Below are 9,613 nucleotides of genomic sequence, written 5' to 3' on the forward strand. Positions count from 1 at the left end.
GTATTCATCCCCCTTGGCGTTTTTCCTATTTTGTTGCATTACAACCTGTAATTTAAATGGATTTTTATTTGGATTTCATGTAATGGACATTAACAAAATAGTCCAAATTGGTGAAGTGAAATGAAAAAAATGACTTGTTTCAAAAAAGTATAAAAAATAAATAACGGAAAAGTGGTGCGTGCATATGTATTCAGCCCTTTGCTATGAAGCCCCTAAATAAGATCTGGTCCACAGAGCTGGGCTTTACGGAAGAGTGGCCAGAAAAAAGCCATTGCTTAACGACAAAAATAAGCGAACATGTTTGGTGTTCGCCAAAAGGCATGTGGGAGACTCCCCAAACATATTGAAGAAGGTACTCTGGTCAGATGAGACTAAAATTGAGCTTTTTGGCCATCAAGGAAAACGCTATGTCTGGCGCAAACCCAACACCTCTCATCACCCCGAGAACACCATCCCCACAATGAAGCATGGTGGTGGCAGCATCATGCTGTGGGGATGTTTTTCATCGGCAGGGACTGGGAAACTGGTCAGAATTGAAGGAATGATGGATGGCGCTAAATACAGGGAAATTCTTGAGGGAAACCTGTTTCAGTCTTCCAGAGATTTGAGACTGGGACGGAGGTTCACCTTCCAGCAGGACAATGACCCTAAGCATACTGCTAAAGCAACACTCAAGTGGTTTAAGGGGAAACATTTAAATGTCTTGGAATGGCCTAGTCAAAGCCCAGACCTCAATCCAATTGAGAATGTGTGGTATGACTTAAAGATTGCTGTACACCAGCGGAACCCATCCAACTTGAAGGAGCTGGAGCAGTTTTGCCTTGAAGAATGGGCAGAAATCCCAGTGGCTAGATGTGCCAAGCTTATAGAGACACCCCAAGAGACTTGCAGAATAGTTATGCACGCTCAAGTTTTCTGTTTTTTTGGTCTTATTTCTTGTTTGTTTCACAATAAAAAATATTTTGCATCTTCAAAGTGGTAGGCATGTTGTGTAAATGAAATGATACAAACCCCCCAAAAATCCATTTTAATTCCAGGGTGTAAGGCAACAAAAAAAGGAAAAACGCTAAGTGGGGTGAATACTTTCGCAAGCCACTGTGTGTGTGTGTATATATATATACACAGTGAGGGGGAAAAAGTATTTGATCCCCTGCTGATTTTGTACGTTTGCCCACTGACAAAGAAATGACCAGTCTATAATTTTAATGGTAGGTTTATTTGAACAGTGAGAGACAGAATAACAACAAAAAAATCCAGAAAAACGCATGTCAAAAATGTTATAAATTGATTTGTATTTTAATGAGGGAAATAAGTATTTGACCCCTCTGCAAAACACGACTTAGTACTTGGTGGAAAAACCCTTGTTGGCAATCACAGAGGTCAGACGTTTCTTGTAGTTGGCCACCAGGTTTGCACACATCTCAGGAGGGATTTTGTCCCACTCCTCTTTGCAGATCTTCTCCAAGTCATTAAGGTTTCGAGGCTGATGTTTGGCAACTCGAACCTTCAGCTCCCTCCACAGATTTTCTATGGGATTAAGGTCTGGAGACTGGCTAGGCCACTCCAGGACCTTAATATGCTTCTTCTTGAGCCACTCCTTTGTTGCCTTGGCCGTGTGATTTGGGTCATTGTCATGTTGGAATACCCATCCACGACCCATTTTCAATGCTCTGGCTGAGGGAAGGAGGTTCTCACCTAAGATTTGACGGTACATGGCCCCGTCCATCGTCCCTTTGATGCGGTGAAGTTGTCCTGTCCCCTTAGCAGAAAAACACCCCCAAAGCATAATGTTTCCACCTCCATGTTTGATGGTGGGGATGGTGTTCTTGGGGTCATAGGCAGCATTCCTCCTCCTCCAAACATGGCGAGTTGAGTTGATACCAAAGAGCTCAATTTTGGTCTCATCTGACCACAACACTTTATCCCAGTTCTCCTCTGAATCATTCAGATGTTAATTGGCAAACTTCAGACGGGCATGTATATGTGCTTTCTTGAGCAGGGGGACCTTGCGGGCGTTGCAGGATTTCAGTCCTTCACAGCGTAGTGTGTTACCAATTGTTTTCTTGGTGACTATGGTCCCAGCTGCCTTGAGATCATTGACAAGATCCTCCCATGTAGTTCTGGGCTGATTCCTCACTGTTCTCATGATCATTGCAACTCCACGAGGTGAGATCTTGCATGGAGCCCCAGGCCGAGGGAGATTGACAGTTATTTTGTGTTTCTTCCATTTGCGAATAATCGCACCAACTGTTGTCACCTTCTCACCAAGCTGCTTGGCGATGGTCTTGTAGTCCATTCCAGCCTTGTGTAGGTCTACAATCTTGTTCCTGACATCCTTGGAGAGCTCTTTGGTCTTGACCATGGTGGAGAGTTTGGAATCTGATTGATTGCTTCTGTGGACAGGTGTCTTTTATACAGGTAACAAGCTGAGATTAGGAGCATGCCCTTTAAGAGTGTGCTCCTAATCTCAGCTCGTTACCTGTATAAAAGACACCTGGGAGACAGAAATCTTTCTGATTGAGAGGGGGTCAAATACTTATTTCCCTCATTAAAATGCAAATCAATTTATAACATTTTTGACATGCGTTTTCTCTTTTGTTGTTATTCTGTCTCTCACTTCAAATAAACCTACCATTAAAATTATAGACTGATCATTTCTTTGTCAGTGGGCAAACGTACAAAATCAGCATGGGATCAAATACTTTTTTCCCTCACTGTATATGTATATATATATATATATATATATATATATATATACACACACAGTACCAGTCAAGAGTTTGGACACACCTACTCATTCAAGGTTTTTTCCTTATTTTTAATATTTTCTACATTGTAGAATAATAGTGAAGACATCAAAACTATTAAATAACACATATGGTTTCATGTAGTAACCAAAAAAGTGTTAAACAAATCAAAATATATTTTATATTTGAGATTCTTCAAATAGCCACCCTTTGCCTTAATGACAGCTTTGCACACACTTGGCATTCTCTCAACCAGCTTCACCTGGAATGCTTTTCCAACAGTCTTGAAGGAGTTCCCACATATGCTGAGCACTTGTTGGCTGCTTTTCCTTCACTCTGCCGTCCGAATCATCCCAAACCATCTCAATTGGGTTGAGGTCAGGGGATTGTGGAGACCAGGTCATCTGATGCAGCACTCCATCACTCTCCTTCTTGGTAAAATAGTCCTTACACAGTCTGGAGGTGTGATGGGTCATTGTCCTGTTGAAAAACGAATGAAAGTCCCACTAAGCCAAAACCAGATGGGATGGCGTATAGCTGCAGAATGCTGTGGTAGCCATGCTGGTTAAGTGTGCCTTGAATTCTAAATAAATCACAGACAGTGTCACCAGCAAAGCACCCCCACACCATAACACCACCTCCTCCATTATTATTGGAGCTGTTCTTGCCATAATATGGACTTGGTCTTTTACCAAATAGGGCTATCTTCTGTATACCCCCCAGACCTTGCCACAACACAACTGATTGGCTCAAACGCATTAAGGAGGAAATAAATTCCACAAAGTAACTTTTAAGAAGGCACACCTGTTAATTGAAATGCATTCCAGGTGACTACCTCATGAAGCTGGTTGAGAGAATGCCAACCATGTGCAAAGCTGTCATCAAGGCAAAGGGTGGCTATTTTGAAGAATCTAAAATATGAAATATATTTTGATTTGTTTAACACTTTTTTTTGTTACTACATGATTCCATACGTGTTATTTCATAGTTTTGATGTCTTCACTATTATTCTACAATGTAAAAAATATTAAAAATACAGAAAAACCCTTGAATGAGTAGGTGTGTCCAAACTTTTGACTGGTAGTGTAGACATATATATAATCATTTGTACTATTGATAATTGTGCTTTCAATGATTGGGACATATGTGTTTAAACAGTAGCTGAATCAAGTTCTAAGCTAGTTAGATATACTTTTTTTTTTTCATTCAAGGAAACAAACTGCAACACTGGTCTGTTCATTTCTCTTTCTCCTCTCTGAGTAGCTAGTGGTCAGACACACAGGACAAGCGGAGTGCTGTAGTCATGTGTTTGTACTCAGGCAGTTGCTGCAGACCTCTGGCAGTGCAGTCTATGTACCGTACTATTACTGTAAGACAGCCTGATAGTGTCCCAGTTGTCGTTCTGGTAGTCAATGAATGTATGACCCTGCAGGGCTGACTGGTTGTGTTTATATGGATTGTGTGTATATCAGTGTGAATGAGATATCCCTCCGAAACTCTCGGGGCCCCCTTCTGACAACTGAGGAAATGTATCTTCCATTGAACATTGCAAAGCAAAGATGGCCTGAATGCCTTGGAATGTGCACTATTTTCTTTCAGAATCATGTATATTCTTTTATCTTAAAGCTTGGCAGATTTTTGCTGCCTCTACAAAAAAGATATTTTAATAATAGATGTGAATTTACTACATAGATATTAAGAAGCAAAGTACTGGTGAGTTTGTGCCCATTTGGGGGCTTTATAGAGAGACCTATTTAATGTAATTTATGAATGGTTTTTAAAATGTGATTTGATTTTAACCCTGATTCCTAAGGACTCTCCCTGTGGTTCTCCTGTTTATTATACTTGTACAGTACTGCAGGCCTGGTGAGACTGCAACCAAGCCTGGTTAGTTTTTCCAATGGTCCAATATGACATACAGTGGGGGAAAAAAGTATTTAGTCAGCCACCAATTGTGCAAGTTCTCCCACTTAAAAAGATGAGAGAGGCCTGTAATTTTCATCATAGGTACACGTCAACTATGACAGACAAAATGAGAAGAAAGAAATCCAGAAAATCACATTGTAGGATTTGTTATGAATTTATTTGCAAATTATGGTGGAAAATAAGTATTTGGTCAATAACAAAAGTTTCTCAATACTTTGTTATATACCCTTTTTTGGCAATGACACAGGTCAAACGTTTTCTGTAAGTCTTCACAAGGTTTTCACACACTGTTGCTGGTATTTTGGCCCATTCCTCCATGCAGATCTCCTCTAGAGCAGTGATGTTTTGGGGCTGTCGCTGGGCAACACGGACTTTCAACTCCCTCCAAAGATTTTCTATGGGGTTGAGATCTGGAGACTGGCTAGGCCACTCCAGGACCTTGAAATGCTTCTTACGAAGCCACTCCTTCGTTGCCCGGGCGGTGTGTTTGGGATCATTGTCATGCTGAAAGACCCAGCCACGTTTCATCTTCAATGCCCTTGCTGATGGAAGGAGGTTTTCACTCAAAATCTCACGATACATGGCCCCATTCATTCTTTCCTTTACACGGATCAGTCGTCCTGGTCCCTTTGCAGAAAAACAGCCCCAAAGCATGATGTTTCCACCCCCATGCTTCACAGTAGGTATGGTGTTCTTTGGATGCAACTCAGCATTCTTTGTCCTCCAAACACGACGAGTTGAGTTTTTACCAAAAAGTTCTATTTTGGTTTCATCTGACCATATGACATTCTCCCAATCCTCTTCTGGATCATCCAAATGCACTCTAGCAAACTTCAGACGGGCCTGGACATGTACTGGCTTAATCAGGGGGACACGTCTTGCACTGCAGGATTTGAGTCCCTGGCGGCGTAGTGTGTTACTGATGGTAGGCTTTGTTACTTTGGTCCCAGCTCTCTGCAGGTCATTCACTAGGTCCCCCCGTGTGGTTCTGGGATTTTTGCTCACCGTTCTTGTGATCATTTTGACCCCACGGGGTGAGATCTTGCGTGGAGCCCCAGATCGAGGGAGATTATCAGTGGTCTTGTATGTCTTCCATTTCCTAATAATTGCTCCCACAGTTGATTTCTTCAAACCAAGCTGCTTACCTATTGCAGATTCAGTCTTCCCAGCCTGGTGCAGGTCTACAATTTTGTTTCTGGTGTCCTTTGACAGCTCTTTGGTCTTGGCCATAGTGGAGTTTGGAGTGTGACTTTGAGGTTGTGGACAGGTGTCTTTTATACTGATAACAAGTTCAAACAGGTGCCATTAATACAGGTAACGAGTGGAGGACAGAGGAGCCTCTTAAAGAAGTTGTTACAGGTCTGTGAGAGCCAGAAATCTTGCTTGTTTGTAGGTGACCAAATACTTATTTTCCACCATAATTTGCAAATTAATTAATTAAAAACCCTACAATGTGATTTTCTGGATTTTTTTTCTCAATTTGTCTGTCATAGTTGACGTGTACCTATGATGAAAATTACAGGCCTCTCATCTTTTTAAGTGAGAGAACTTGCACAATTGGTGGCTGACTAAATACTTTTTTCCCCCACTGTATCAGATCCATTTGAACTGCATGAACCTCCCTGGTCTCTCTCTCTCTTTCCCTCATGAGAGGGTTATATTGAAGCATTTAATTAGCTCCTGCTGGTCACAGAAAGGGGAAAAGTCCTACTTGACACCAGGAACTGAACCAAAGTCTAATTGAACTTTTGTCAACGAAAGACTTAACCTTAGAGACTTGTGATATTTAAGCTTTTGACAACTTGTTTTCCTTTGCACCTATGAAATTATTTTGAGCTATGAATTTATTATTGATGAGTTGAGTTCAACTTGAACGACATCACCCTCCTCCCAGAGCAAAACGCTGTGTAAATTACATGATGACGTCATGATTATATTGAAATTTCAGTATCACCTTGACTCTTAACTGGCCAGTTTTCTCCACTGTATGCAGCTAGCACTGAAATATACGCTTTTATTCCGGACCTCTTGCATGCAACACCTCTAAGCCCATTCTTGTCGTGTAGCTAGCTCTTCATTATGATGACTGTTAAATGTCAGTGAAGTAAGACATTGCTCATGCCTTTAGGCTTAGTGGATTGCTTTCTGTATGAAACTAGGGCAGCGATGCTCAAGTATGGTTGCACATACCATTTTTTTGTTTTGTTTTTTTGTTAAGTCAAACATCGTTTCAACCCGCTCTCAGTAATTTAACTATTTTATTCTGTTTATTTTTGTTTATTTTACTGTCAGTATTTTAAATTAACAAGAAATTAGTGTTAATATTTTGTTGCTTCTTCAAGTCCCTGACTTCCTTGAAACGTGATGTCTGTAGAACAAAAAGGAAACTATTTTAAAAAGAAATAAATGGAGTATTATTTAAGTACTTTGTTGATTTTTTTTTTTTAACCTAATTGGTTTGCTCCCTCATCACGTTCACTTAACCCAGTTTGACTAGATTATTTTTTTGTTGGGGGAAAATTGATAAATGTCTTATTAGTGACTACCGATATTCATCCTAAAATGTATGTATGCTGACCCAACTCTCTCTTTGACACTCATTTGTGCCATACATGACAGGTGCCTGTGATGACATTGGCATGAACATGATTGAGCTTGGTCTTGTGAGTATGTCAATATCAGCTTTGTGCATATGGAAAAAGTGTTAATCTATCAATGTGCAACACATGTGTAGAAGGGTGTGCGATAATGAGCTTGCGTGTGTGTTTCCACAAGAAGTTATGGGGGTTGGGGTTCCGCCGATCACTCATTGTTCCCTTCTGGCCTTCGGCCAGGCTGTCTAGACAAATCCCTCTCTCCATGAACAATACGACCCCTCACCCACAAAGGGACAGGGTCAAAGGTCAGGCAAAGAGGCACCGGCTGCTACGGGGACATGTGGAGAGACTGGAGCTGTGCAATCTGCCTGTCGTAACCTCAACACTGAAGCCCTTCTGCTCATCCTGAGGGCACCACTACAGCTGTATGCTAATTCCCACAGCTAGTCCTCTTGTCATTGGTGAGTAGAAGAAGAATTGCTAATATTTTACTAGCCTAGAAAATAAATTAAATTGTTCTGTGCTGGTGTTTTAGGGAGCTCTGAAGGAGGTGTTTGCATGTTTGAGTAGGCGTTAGTTTGTGCAGTTGAAATCACATCTGTGATTGTAGAGTACACACCTGACCACCAGAGGGCCCTGTCCTAGCAGAAATCACAAAGGAATGTTCATTGAAGTAAGTCCTGTTGGTAAGTACCAATAAGTAAGTCCTTGAAATGAATACATTTACATTTTAGTCATTTAGCAGACGCTCTTATCCAGAGCGACTTACAGTTAGTAAAATACTAGGTTATTCAATGTTGTTTACTGTACACAAGTCTATGAGGTTATATCACACCTTTGCATGGCAACATTACCACCCCCCTCCCGCCATGCCATGCCATTCAGGAACATGTGAGTTTTCACTTTGTTAGACTATTGAAAGGGACATTTGTGTGTGTGTGTGTACTGCAAACAATTTAAAGCCATACAGTATATAACATAGGTATGGAAATAGTGTTGAATTCACCTCCAGGAGCTGCTGCCTGCTGGAGGACTATTGAGACGTCACTTTGCATAACATCGTAGCCTACACACAATGTTCTACAAATATGTCCTTGCTTGACTCAGAAAATACATTCAGAAATCTGTGTGCAGGAATACCCTTTTATATATAGATGATAGCTATGTGATGGGGATTTTATTCCAATCAGAACTTGGAGATCAGTGTAGTGCTATTTGTGTGTCTGAATATTAATATTTTGTACCAAAAATACTAAATCAACCAAATCTCTCATTGGGGAACAATGCAAAGGAATGGTTTCCCCTTTTTTTCTGATTTGATCCATATGACCGGTCTGACTACTTGTGTCACACTAAATGAAGGGTCAGTTTGATAGTGGGGATGTGAAAGAGTGTTGTTCAGCCTCTGTCGGTATGATATTAATTTTACGGGTAAATGAGATCCAACGGCTGGAGCATGACCTGCATAAATGCCTAGGCCGACAATAGGTGGCCGGGGGTGCAGTAGCAGAGCTCAGGGTCCTTTGTGTAAGACCAGAGGCGATTATATAGGGATCATGGTAGGCTAGGCGGCCTAAGGGTTGCCACTGAGTAGAGAATGACATATGGGGCTGAGTTTAGTGACCCCTCCACCCTCCCCTCTCCATCTGTTCCCATGTCAGACCTGAGGGGTATACTACAAAGCAGGATCATGGAGTTAGCCAGCTAGCCTGCCTAAATATTCTGATATAACTTTTTATTTTGTAGAATAATAAGCTTGAAATGGGCATGGTCTAATTGATTTAACAAACGAAAATACATATAAAAATGTAGCTTTTTTTAATGTACCATAAAATCAATTGTTATTTCTGGTTGCTTAATCAAAGTTAGCTGGCTAACTCATTGATCCTGCTTTGTAGTATACGCCTCTGCTCAGCTCCTGTCTTAATTCTGTTGGTGCAGACTTGAGTAGCCAGGAGCGCCATGGAACGCCATGGCATGACAATTTATCCTTCTGTCAGCCTGGCTTACAATATCCCTACAACAAATAAGTCCTGGGGTATAGGAACATGGCCAAATCTGTACATTTTTAACAGTAAGGTGTATTGGTATGAAATAAATGCAATGATATTCAACACTGGATCTGAGCGTGATAGACTAGAGTGGGCGTCGAGAAGACTGACATTCCACTTTTTTGTAAAAGACTCGTCGCTAATCTGATTGGCTGTCCCGGGTGCCACAGGAAGAGGCTTCCGAACAGAGGTGTTCATTGATTGGTTCATTCTGTCTTTGTCTGCGATGAAGCTGAGAAGCATGTCCCGTTTGAATGTGCAGGGATTGGAAGATACCATTTCCATGGACCAT

This window comes from Coregonus lavaretus (assembly GCF_964263955.1).
Source record: "Coregonus lavaretus genome assembly, chromosome: 4".
Lineage (NCBI taxonomy): Eukaryota > Metazoa > Chordata > Actinopteri > Salmoniformes > Salmonidae > Coregonus > Coregonus lavaretus.